This window comes from Schistocerca serialis, chromosome 1 (genome assembly GCF_023864345.2).
Source record: "Schistocerca serialis cubense isolate TAMUIC-IGC-003099 chromosome 1, iqSchSeri2.2, whole genome shotgun sequence".
Taxonomy (NCBI): Eukaryota; Metazoa; Arthropoda; class Insecta; order Orthoptera; family Acrididae; genus Schistocerca; species Schistocerca serialis.
Window position 1 is genome coordinate 1,065,187,965 of NC_064638.1, and position 13,243 is coordinate 1,065,201,207.

General features: G+C 47.4%; 1 pseudogene; it reads left to right on the forward strand.

The window, feature by feature from the left end:
* Positions 1-12,262: 12,262 nt before the first annotated feature.
* LOC126427358 (5S ribosomal RNA) lies at positions 12,263-12,380 on the forward strand (annotated as a pseudogene).
* Positions 12,381-13,243: the final 863 nt, after the last annotated feature.

A 13,243-nucleotide genomic window follows, 5' to 3' on the forward strand; every position in this document is an offset into this window, starting at 1 on the left:
GCATATTTAGATACTTCTACAGCACAAATCTTTACCTAGCCACGCCAATTATTACGCTGTGGCATTCTGTAACCTATGTCATAACAATTATATTTACACGAAGGAAGCAATTCAAAAGCAGAGAAACCGGTTATTTGGAAATTTGTGGTAAGTTCCTATGGGACCAAACTACTGAGGTCATCAGTCCCTACGCTTACATACTTCTTAATCTAACTTAAACTAGCCTACGCCAAGGACAACACACACATCCATGCCCGAGGAAGGACTCGATCCTCCGACGAGGGCAGCCGCATGAACCGTGGCAAGGCCCCAGAGACCGCGCGGCTACCCCGGGCGGGAGTGGGTTTAATAGTGACCTCATTTTAGTAGTTTCAACACTTCTACTTTAAAAAACTATTCACTGTACAAAGTATCTGTCGTGTCTAGACAAGACAGCCTAGACGCAATGAGAGGAGCCGAAAGGCACGCGCTAAGCTAAAGCAGGATGGTGTGAGGTCTGAAACAGGATACGTAATGAATGCTATAAAGAAAAGTACGTAGCTTCTGGAATACTTAACTTTAATCCATCCTTTTGGTACATCTGGAGATTGTGGCGATACAAGTGAGACTCTTTAGATACATGCAATGTTACTAATGGCGCCTTGCTAGGTCGTAGCCATTGACTTAGCTGAAGGCTATTCTATCTGCTCTGCAAATGAGCGAGGCTTCGACAGTGTGCATCGCTAGCTACGTCGTCCGTACAACTGGGGCGAGTGCTAGTCCGTATCTCGAGACCTGCCTTGTGGTGGCGCTCGGTCTGCGATAACAGAGTGGCGACACGCGGGTCCGACATGTACTAATGGACCACGGCCGATTTAAAGCTACCACCTAGCATGTGTGGTATCTGGTGGTGACACCACATTCCTCCCCCGCAAATCGGCGAACGGTCGTGTTATAAGGCTTCCGCCCGCCGTGGGGAGGACCCCATGTTGACGTATGCAATGAGGTGGGGAGCCTAACAACAGGCGAGGCTGTGCCACCCGCACCCTGCCATTCGGTCCGAGGGGAGCTAGGAAACGCCTGAAAACCTAGCCCTGGGTGCACATCAACAGGCGGTGTATGCGCCCATAGAGAGACAGGAGGGGCCGAAGGGTCGACCTCCATTGCGTCGGGGTACCCGACGCGCGAAGACGCCATGTGGTCCGGAGCGGGCAAGAGTTCCATGGCAGAGGACAGCTGGTCACGGGAAGCGATCGGCGGCGCGTGACCCAGGGAGGCGCCCCACGGCTGCAGCGACGCATCCACTGCGGGCGTCGTCGGCGGGAGAACAGACGGCGGCGGCGGCGGCGGCGGCGCGTCGCCATGGGGCAAAATGGAAGGCAGCGTCGGTAACACCTGGGGATGAGGCGAGCCAGTAGATGGGTCCCCAGGGCGCTGACCGGACGGCACCGTCGCTTAAAGCAGACGGCGAGCGGCAGAACCCAGGCGACGACAGAGGCGCAGCTGATTGAGATGCCGACGCACCTCACCAGAGGCCCCCAAAACCAAATACATCGCGCGGCCGAGGCAGCGAAGAATGCGCCCTGCGAGCCAACGGCGTGAACCTCGATAGTTGCGATAGAATACAGCGTCGCCTGGAGCAAAAGCAGGAGTCTGCCGCTGCACAGGAACCTGATGCGGCGGATGCAGCAAAGACATCAAGGTTCGATGAGGACGACCGTGGAGCAACGCATCTGACGAGTGACCATCTCGGGGCTGAGAGCGATACGAAGACGAAAAGAGCAACAACGCGTCCTTCCTAGAATGCGACTCTTTCAACTTCAACATCTGTGACTTGAAAGTCCGGACCAGTCGTTCAGCGGCACCATTGGCCTTGCAGAATGACTGAAATTCTGCGGACATGAATTGTGGGGCATTGTCGGAAACAATAGTCTGTGGAAGGCCTTCAATGCAAAAGATAGCAGATAACGCGCGGATGGTGGCAGAAGACGTCGTGGAAGACATCCGGACAACAAAAGGAAAATTACTGAAGGAATCCACCACAACCAACCATCGAGCATTCCAGAACGGACCAGCAAAATCGATGTGCAAGCGTTGGCAAGGGAAAGTGGCTTTTGGCCATGCAAAGAATTTCCGCGGTGGTGCGGATTGTTGTTCAGCACACGCCATGCAAGAAGAGCACATATTCGTAATCACAGCATCGATTCCGAACCAAGTACAGTGCTGACGAGCAAGTTGTTTCGTTCGCACCATACCCCAATGTCCTTGGTGGAGAAGACGTAAAACAGAGGACTGTAACGAACGTGGGACCACGACTCTGAACTGATCATTATCAGAACGCAACAACAAAACACGTCATACAAAAAGTCTCTCCTTGTGAGCAAAAAATCTGCGAACCAACGGATCCTCTATCCGTGACTTTGACAAGGCCCATTGCGTAGCAACAAAACGCAAAACCGTAGCAAGGACAGGGTCAGCAGCTGTGGCTGTAGCTACACGACGAAAATCAATTGGAAACGATTCGACCACGTCATCGGTTTCCGAATCAAGGAACGTGCAAGCAAGTTCGGAAGAATCGAATGCTCTATCCTCAGCAACAGGCAAACGGGACAACGCATCGGCGTTTCCGTGCTTAGCAGTGGACCGATACAAGATATCGTAGCGGTACTGCGAGAGGAAAATAGACCAGCGAATGAATTTCTGCTCTGTACGTGGAGGTACAGGCTTGTTCGGATGAAAAAGCAATGTCAAAGGTTTGTGGTCCATGATGATGGTAAAGTGACGACCATACAAGAAATCACGGAACTTAGTAACACCAAATATGAGAGCCAAAGCTTCTTTCTCTATCTGTGAATAATTTCTTTGCGCAGATGAGAGCAATTTCGACGCAAAGGCAATAAGGCGATCATGCGATCCATCTTTGTGCGCAAGCACAGCACCGATCCCGAAATCCGATGCACCTACCATCAACAAAAGGGGTTTCTGGGGATCGAATGGCGTAAGGCAAGTATTAGAAAGCAACGCCGATTTCAACTGGCGAAAAGCGCGTTCGCATTCCGTCGTCCAGACGAACGGAACACCTTTACGGCGTAAGCGATGAAGTGGAGCTGAAATGGAAGAGGCATTGCGCAGAAAGCGATGATAATAGTCAATTTTTCCCAACACACTCTGCAGCTGCTTCAAATTCTGCGGCGAAGGCAAGTCTTGTATGGCAAGGAGGTGCTCTGGACTGGGATGTATGCCTTGGGCATTGATTACATGTCCCAGATATGGCAAGTCACGAGTAAAAAACACACATTTGTCCTTCCGCAAGCGAAGACCATTTTGCCGCAATACCTGAAATAATGTTCGGAGATGTTCTAAATGTTCGTCTGCTGTCTTCCCGGAGATCACAATATCGTCCAGATAGTCCGCTGCAGTAGGGACCGACGCACAAATAGTTTGTAAATATTGCTGAAACAATGCAGGGGCGGACGCACACCCAAATGGCAGTCTTTTGAATCGGTACAAACCAAGATGCGTGTTAACCACCAAGACGCGCTGGGATTCGGCGTCCACTGGGATTTGCAAGTACGCATCTGCTAGGTCCAACTTCGAAAAGTCTTTACCCGGGCACAGTTTATCAAAAAGATCTTCCGGGCGGGGTAAGGGAAAAGTTGCAATCACTAGTTGTGGATTCACTGTTGCCTTGAAGTCCACACAAAGTCTCAGTTTTCCGGAAGGTTTTGGCGAAATTACTAAGGGTGAGGCCCAGAGAGAAAACTGCACACGTTCAATTACTCCTTGTGATTCTAAATCGTTTAATGTTCTTGCGACCTCATCACGCAATGCGTGGGGAACACTGCGCGCTCGGAAAAATTTCGGTTGCGCGTTTACTTTCGGTTCCAAATGTGCTTCATAGTTCTTAGCGCAACCAAGGCCCAGTGCAAAAATGTCTGCAAATTCTTCACATAGCCGAGAAACACTGGCAGAAGGCACAGTCTGATTCACTGATAGGACCTGATTTACTATAGACAAGTTAAACAATTGAAATAAATCTAAACCAAACATGTTCACCGCAGAAGAAGAACGAAGTACGTAAAATGACACAAGTTTTGTTTGTCCCTTATATGTTGCAAGAAGGCTGCACTGACCTAACACAGGGATATTCTGACCTGAATAACTATTTAACTGAACAGTTGCGGCACGCTACGGAGGTTTGCCCAGTTGTTTGTACGTGTCGTGATTGATCAATGAAACTGCAGCTCCGGTGTCGAGCTGGAATGGGATCACTCTGCCTTCAAAGTCCAAGTCTACAAAAAGTTTATTGTCCTGCCAACGACAAGAGCGACTGTCTCGTGCAATTTGAACTGATACAGGTACAGCATCACTTGCTAATCGATGTGATTTCCGGCAACGTCGACGCACAGTATTTGTGGGACGAACACAGTCACTGTTAGAGACAGTGGCACTGGACGAAGTGGAATTAACTACATGAATGTCCATGGGCGAAGGTTCACGAGCCTGAGTATTCTTGGTTCGATTCCGGCGCGAAGCAAAGGGCCTGGAATGGTTGTGATTGTCTGATCTTAGCTTTTTCTGGCAAACACTTTGAACATGTCCTTTCTTATTACAGAAAAAGCAAATAGCTTGGCGTGACGGGCAATTTTCACGCGAATGTCTAGTAGCACACTGCGGGCATGATTTCACTGCATTTGTATGCTGGCGCGGCACACCTGGTTTAGAGTGTGGCGGCAGCTGCGTGGACGTGCGCGAGGGCATTTTTTCGGTCCGTGCAGCGCGCCCGGCGGGCCGGTTAATGTGACACACGGCTGGCGAAGTTGCAAATGATTCCTGAGCAAAGTCAAGCGTGTCTTGTCTATCCAATATGTCTATCACTTGTTGAAGGGAGGGATTAACTAGTTTCAAAATCTGTTCCCGTATACGAACATCAGAAACGATCTGTGCAATTGCATCACGTACCATTGTATCTGAATAATGGAGTCCACATTCACACTCAAAAGCGCAATCCCTAGTAAGGCCTTGCAATGTGGCAACCCACTCCCTAATAGTTTGACCGGCCGTACGTTTTGTACGAAAGAAAGTATACCTTTTTGCAACTATATTAACTGTTTCCTTGAAATAGGCGTCCAATGCCGACAAAATTTCTTCGTAGGACAGAGTTGCTACGCCGCGTCGGGGAAATAATTTCACTATCACACGGTACGTTTGCACCCCTACACACGCCAATAAATGGGGCTGCCGCTCGTTACCTTGAATTCTGTAGGCGGCGAGATGAAATCCAAACTGGCGTGACCACTCCGTCCATGTTTCCACGTCTGCTTGAAAATTACGGAACGGGGATGCAACTGCATGTTGTGGCTGCAGTAGCGGTGAAGCGGCGGCGGCCGCATCGTTGCGCAGTGCACGTTGACCCTGGATGAGCTGTCCAAGGGCATCCAATAACGCCTGCGTCTGCTGATTCTGCAAGCGATAAAATTCGGACAGTACATCTGGCGAAGCCATGACACAAGTAAATGTAAGCAATTAGAAAGAACAAGACCCTTTTTGGACTTGTCGCCAAAAATGTTGTGTCTAGACAAGACAGCCTAAACACAATGAGAGGAAGCCGAAAGGCACGCGCTAAGCTAAAGCAGGATGGCGTGAGGTCTGAAACAGGATACGTAATGAATGCTATAAAGAAAAGTACGTAGCTTCCCTGGAATACTTAACTTTAATCCATCCTTTTGGTACATCTGGAGATTGTGGCGATACAAGTGAGACTCTTTAGATACATGCAATGTTACTAATGGCGCCTTGCTAGGTCGTAGCCATTGACTTAGCTGAAGGCTATTCTATCTGCTCTGCAAATGAGCGAGGCTTCGACAGTGTGCATCGCTAGCTACGTCGTCCGTACAACTGGGGCGAGTGCTAGTCCGTATCTCGAGACCTGCCTTGTGGTGGCGCTCGGTCTGCGATCACACAGTGGCGACACGCGGGTCTGACATGTACTAATGGACCGCGGCCGATTTAAAGCTACCACCTAGCAAGTGTGGTGTCTGGCGGTGACACCACAGTATCAAACAATCATGTCTACAGCATAAGCTTGAAACTGCTGCTCGCTGCAAAAACTAATGCTTTTAGATTCGTATTCTTTCTCAATATCAGTGGCAAACGCCAACCTCAGCTTCACTTTTCAGAATGGTTTGTGCTCCTCGAATAATTATAGATTATCCATTGCTGCCTATGGACATATGGAAACCATACAAAACTACACAGCGACATTTAGTAGCTAGATAAACGAGACGCAGCACACTGCCACACATGGCCGTTTCGTCACATAAGATTCAGGTGTTACGAGCTATCAGTGATTCTGCGATTTGGCCACATGCGTGCGATCTACGGACAGATCGCCCTACCTGGCGACAGATTGCCGTTGAAGCTGAAACTCGATGCTCCTCCTGTTGACTGCATGGGAGGCGACGAAGAGCCGTTCCTGCAGGAGCTGGTCCAATGAAGACACCACGAGGCCCTCAAGGGGCCAGCAGGGACCCCGGAGGATGAGAGGCAGTGAAGATAGCGGGCCTCCTGCGGCAGATAGCAGCCGCTAACGCCGCCCTCAGCCCTTAATGCCGTGCCCCGGCTCTTACTGATTTTTAATGGGCCTTTAGCCGCCTTGTAACGCAGCCGCTGCGGTTATGAAGACGTGGCAGACTGGCGCCGCTATCTGTGCCCGGCTGTACTTTGCTCGCCGTCCCGAAGCCTCTTGCGTCGCACCTTTTTCCCCTCCATTCTGCAACTCGAGCACAGATCTGCTTGAGATTACGTGGAGAAGCGGCCACAAACTGCGCCAGAGGTGTCGTTAGCTCCGCCGAGGCAGGTGCGTTTTTGAAAATGGAGGAAGAAACCTCCCTCCAGCCAAGCTGTTTCTTTGTCCTCGAATTATCAAAGAAACTACAACATCGCTAATTGTAAATATGAGATATCTCTAAAAAGTTCTGCGAATGGTACTGCAAAACGAAGCAAAGAGACAATAGAAAGAAAAACAAAAAAATCATTGCCTTTGAGCGTTTGTCGCATAACGATGCAGACTGTTGTGTCCTATAACTATGATGGTTGCCTTCCCTTCACGAGATTGAAATTACAACATAAAAAATGGAAATAAATAAATTGTAAATGTCATGGGACTAGAGCCTCCCGTCGGGTAGACCATTCGCCGGGTGCAAGTCTTTCGATTTGACGCCACTTCGGCGATTTGCGCCTCAATGCAATTTATAAAAAGGGTAGAAAATCGGATGCTCATAATTGCAGGCCAATTTCACTGATATCGATTTGTTACAGAATCATGGAACATATTTTGTGTTCCGACATAATGACCTTTCTAGACTCTGAGAAGCTTATCTGCAGAAACTAGCACAGTTGTAGGAAGCAGCGGTAGTGCGAGACACAGCTGGTCCTCTTTGTGTGTGATATACAACAGGCTCTAGATACCGACTCCCAGGTTGATGCCATATTTCTCGACTTTCGAAAGGTGTTCGACTCGGTTCCGCACTGTCGCTTGCTCCAAAAAGTGCGCGCTTACGGCCTATCCGATGACATATGCGGTTAGATTGAAAGTTTTCTAACAGACAGGAAGCAATATGTCGTCCTGAACGGGGTGTCTTCAACAGAAACAAGCGTAACTTCAGGTGTGCACCAGGGGTGCGTAATAGGTCCACTGCTTTTTACGATTTACATAAACAATCTGGTTGATGGTATTGTCAGCAGCATTAGACTGTTTGCTGATGATGCCATAGACTACAGGAAAGTAGTATCACACGAAAGTTGTGAACAAATCAATGAGGATTTGAAGAAAAAAAGTGCGTGATGTAATGGCTGCCAGTTATCTCTCAATATTAGTAAGTGTAAGCTACTGCATATAACAAGGCGAAAATCCCCATTAATGTACGAGTACAAAGTAAATGCCCAGTCTTTGGAAGCGGTAACATCCGTCCAGTATCTGGGTGTGACTATTCGAAATAATCTCAAATGGAATGACCAGATTACACAAGTAATGGACAAGGTGAACTCTAGATTGCGGTTTATTGGTAGAAACCTGAAGCGATGCAGTCCTTCACCAAAGGAAATAGCTAACAATACATTAGTTCGTCCAGTCTTGGAGTGTTGTTCGTCTGTATGGGACCCTTACCAGTTGGGTCTGATTCAAGAGATTGAAAAGGTTCAAAGAAGAGCGGCAAGATTCGTGACTGGTACATTTAGCCATCGCGAGAGCGTTACAAATCTCGTAGAGAGTCTGAAGTGGGACACACTTGTAGATAGTCAGCGCGCTAAACGGAAGGGGCTACTCACTAAATTCCGTAATCCGATCTTCGCCGAGGATGTAGAGCATGTATTATTACCACCAACTTTCAAATCGAGCAGCGATGACCATTCAAAGATAAAGGAAATTAGAGCTCGTACTGAGGCGTTCAGACAGTCGTTTTTCCCTCGCGCAATCCGCGAGTGGAACAGAGGGGGGAAATATGACTTTGGTGCGAATTGTGCCTTCCGCCACACACCAAAATGGCTCTGAGCACTATGGGACTTAACTTCTAAGGTCATCAGTCCCCTAGAACGTAGAACTACTTAAACCTAGCTAACCTACGGACATCACACACATCCATGCCCGAGGCAGGATTCGAACCTGCGGCCGTTGCGATCGCGCGGTTCCAGACTGTAGCGCCTAGAACCGCTCGGCCACACAGGCCGGCTCCCGCCACACACCACTTGGTGGCTAGCGGAGTATATATATGTAGATGTGGATGGGGATGAAATAATGTTGGCCGGCCGGTGTGGACTAGCGGTTCTAGGAGCTTCAGTCTGGAACCGCGCAACCGCTACGGTCGCAGGTTCGAATGCTGCCTCGGGCATGGATGTGTGTACTGTCCTTAGGTTAGTAAGGTTCAAGTATTTCTAAGTTCTAGGGGACTGATGACCTCAGATGTTAAGTCCCATAGTGCTCAGAGCCATATCAACCATTTGAAATGATGTTGATTAGGACAACACAACACCCATCCCTGAGCGGAGAAAATCTCCGACCGGGTCCTTAGGATTGACATTCTGTCGCGCTGACCACTCAGCTACCGGGGTCGGACATGGAAAGAAAGAAGGGATATTAAAATTTCCTTTCGATGGCCACTACATTCGAGGCGGTACACGAGGTATGAGGGGCTTTCATTAAATAATGTAACAGATTTTTACTCTCGCAAAGTTTCGGCTGAAGACATGCGGAATTTGTTGCGGGACATCGTGGAATATTTGCACTTCAGCCCTTATTGTTTCACGATGTTCCGATAGGTAGCGGCGCTATGTGTAGCCTTCAAAATGGCGTCTGTAACGGTACTGCGTTCCAAACAGAGATTGTCACTGAGGTTCTTTTCGAGGAAAAGCAGAGCATCGCAGATACTCATACGGGCTTGCAGGACCACTGCGGAGTCCTGGCAGTGAAAAAATTCAAATGGCTCTAAGCACTATGGCACTTAACATCTGAGGTCATCATTCCCCTAGACTCAGAACTACTTAAACCTAACTAACCTAAGGACATCGCACACATCCATGCCCAAGGCAGAATTCGAACTTGCGACCGTAGCAGCAGCGCGGTTCCGAACTGAAGCGCTTGGAACCGCTCGGTCGCTGCGGCCGGCCCCTGGCTGTGAACATCAGGATCGTGAATCGTTGGACGGGGCCAGCCGCACACGACTGCGACTCTTGCAGTGCAGGAACGTGCGGATACTCTCATTCGAGGTAATCGAGGGATTACAATCAAGCATCTCGCTGCACAACTAGACGTCTCTGTTGGTAGTGCTGACAAAGTAGTCCACTAATTGGGTTCCTTGCCACCTAACAGGAGATCATAAAGAGCAGGGAAGGAGCATCTACAGGAAATTTTTTGCGCATTACGAGACTGATAGCTATAATATTTTGTCGAACATTATCACAGGCGGTGAAACATGAATTCATCACTTGGAACCGATATCAAAGCACCTATTCATGCAGTGGCACAACTCTCTTCCGCAGAAAATGTTTAAATCTGCACCTTCAGCTGGGAAAGTCACGGGGTCCGTCTTCTGGGATTCTGAAGGGGTTGTGCAAACAAACTTCACCATGACAAGGCATGGCCTGACACAAGTATGCGCTCCCGAGAGAGTCCAAAAAACTTCATTGATATGCTCTTACTCATCCAACCTCTACACCGGATCTCGCACCTTCCGACTTCCACCTGGACCAAAGGAGGAAGTAATACGAGGATGATTGGGCGGTCATCGCTGTAGCAAGACACTGAGTCGGTCGTCGACCAGAAGAGTGGTATCATGCGGGCATGTACGCCCTCCCAGTGCGGTGGCGTAAGGCCGTCGCATTGAACAGAGATTATTATTAAAAATAGGGTTTTGTGGAGAGAAGAGTGGGAAATGATACCGTATACTGAAATGGTTCAAACGGCTCTGATCACTATGGGACTTAACATCTGAGGTCGTCAGTCCCCTAGACTAAGAACTACTTAAACCTAATTAGCCTAAGGACATCACACACATCCATGCCCGACGCAGGATTCGAACCTGCGACCGTAGCGGCCGCGTGGTTCTCGACTGAAGCGCCTAGAACTGCTCGGGCCGGTCTACTGAAATTCTGAATAGAAGTATCCTGCTTTCAGAAAAAAGTGTTGCTTTGCTTATTGGACTACTCTAGTAGCATGGGGAAGGATTGCGAGGGAGTGTGGCCTTACCCAGTAACGACCATACTATATTTCTTTCTCCAAATTCTTGAGCTCTTTCCTTATACTTCGAGAGTGACTAGTCGAGTCTATGAACTTATTATGTGATCTTACCACGACCTCCAGTTGTTATAATAGTGTAAGCTATGTACTCTAAAAGACTAATTAAGTTTCACTTTGACACTTTTGAGAAATATTTTTGCTGAAACTGAACACATTTGAGAATTTTATTCATTGATATTAATTTTGAATAAAAGTTAACAGGGTCTTAATATATGCTCGAATATTACAAAGGCTAACGATGTTATCCGAAGTGCTTAGTGGATTTCTTCGGGGTCGTGCTACAAAGAATCAGTCACTTTTCACTAGCACTTCACTTCTTACCTTAATTATCGTTTGGATAACGTGGTATTTTCGACTAAAAACAGTGCCACTGCTTTCATTTGGGCCGTGGACCAGTATAAATTTACTTAAAGCACTTTCCTTCTGAAAATGGGTAACATGATTGAAAAGAAATCGGACCCTGGACAAATATTGAAAACAGCTTTTAGAATTTAACTTTGAAATCATCACTAAAACTTTCCTTAAAATAATACCACTTTACTTCAGATCAAGAATGAAATGAGCAAGACAGAGAGCGCTACTTTCTTTTTTAACCAAATTTATGAAATTGTTCAAATACAAATAAAATTACTCCTTTAAATTTACTGGTCCGATTAGCCATTGAATATTACAAAGCGACCTTCGGAACTTGTAACATAACTGCCTTCTCTGATGAGTTACGGAACTACTGTCTTATTAAAAGTACTTTACAGAACATGAACTGAGAGATATAACTCTTGGTTCACTAAACTGCCTCTGCGAAATGATATTTGATAAAGGACTAAGGTATTTTCAAATGATAGTAACACAAGTGAATATAAATAAATCACAATATTGTTTCAGAAAGGATCACAACACTTTCCTTGGCATAAATGTCAGTCTTGAAGACAATAATGAATGCCAAAATTCATGCCCTTAAACTGCAGTGCAGCCGAGAGTATTGTTCAAGATTTTGCAGTTATTTCATGCCTCGTTTTCTATACTTATAGATAGAAAAAGCTCGTCAGTGTAACATAATGCAAAATTTAGAAACAGGCAAGCAATTTACTTTTGATTATTGAAAGACTGAATTGAATTTATTCTAAGCGAATGGGCAACTGATTTTACCTTTAGTATAACGCCGGCCACTGTGGCCGACTGGTTCTAGGCGCTTCAGTCCGGAACCGCGTTGCTGTCACCGTCGCAGGTTCGAATACGGGCATGGATGTGTGTGATGTCCTTAGATTAGTTAGGTTTAAGTAGTTCTACGTCTAGGGGACTGATGACCTCAGATGTTAAGTCCCATAGTGCTGAGAGCCATTTTTAGTATAACAACAATAAAATACATATCACGCCAGCAGAAATCACTCGCTAAGCTAAATACAGAGTAAATGAAATTGTGCACTATCTGTTTGTGCTGTATCTTTAGTTATTAGTTTTGCCAGTGAAATTTTAATTACTTTAAGTTATTAAGGTAATGGCCTTGCCGCAGTGTATACACCGGTTCCCGTCAGATCACCGAAGTTAAGCGCTGTCGGGCGTGGCCGGCACTTGGATGGGTGACCATCCGGTGCGCCATGCGCTGTTGCCATTTTTCGGGGTGCACTCAGCCTCGTAATGCCAATTGAAGAGCTACTCGACCGAATAGTAGCGGCTCCAGTCAAAGAAAACCATCATAACGAACGGGGGAGGGGTGTGCTGACCACACGCCCCTCCTATCTGTGTCCACAGCTGAGGATGACATGGTGGTCGGATGGTCCCGATGGGCCACTTGTGGCCTGGAGACGGAGTGCTTTTGAAGTTAGTAAAGTTAACACTCAAAATCGAAAATTAGTTAAGCCTCTGTTAAGCAATACAAGATTGAACAGTTAATGAGCCAGAAAATTTAGACTGAAGCTTATGTTCTTACGACACTCAGCGATTGCACTGAAAGGAAAACGGACCCTGCCTGGCAATAATGTCTGAGGACCATGACAACACAGGTGGCCTACAAGTTTTAACTATTGCAGGTTATTATTCAAGTTAGTTATACTCTGTGAAAGAAATCCCGCCGGGCAATGCCTCTGCAAGGTTATACTTTTTTTCACTCAACATTCTTACGATGTCGTAGCTGTGCGGACGACGAAGAATGTAGCCGACGACAATGTTGAGCTGCAGCTGTTGCTGCTGCTGCTAGTTCAGCACCCCGAGTCATCTCCAGAGCCACGGATAATTATGGAACAGGCAATAGTTGGAACTGCTGCTTCCTCCGACCGTCCACTACTAACGTGCTCTCAATACCTGTGGTATAACGCGCATACACTGGCGCGATTATAGCTACACACCGCGCCCCACAAAACACTTCCGCATTCTTTCATCACTCAAGCTTCCTCTCTGCTCACAGCGCGACATAGACTCTCGATACGCAAAGATAAACAACGGCACAGTTCTGCTATCTCGTCGTTGCTATCGATA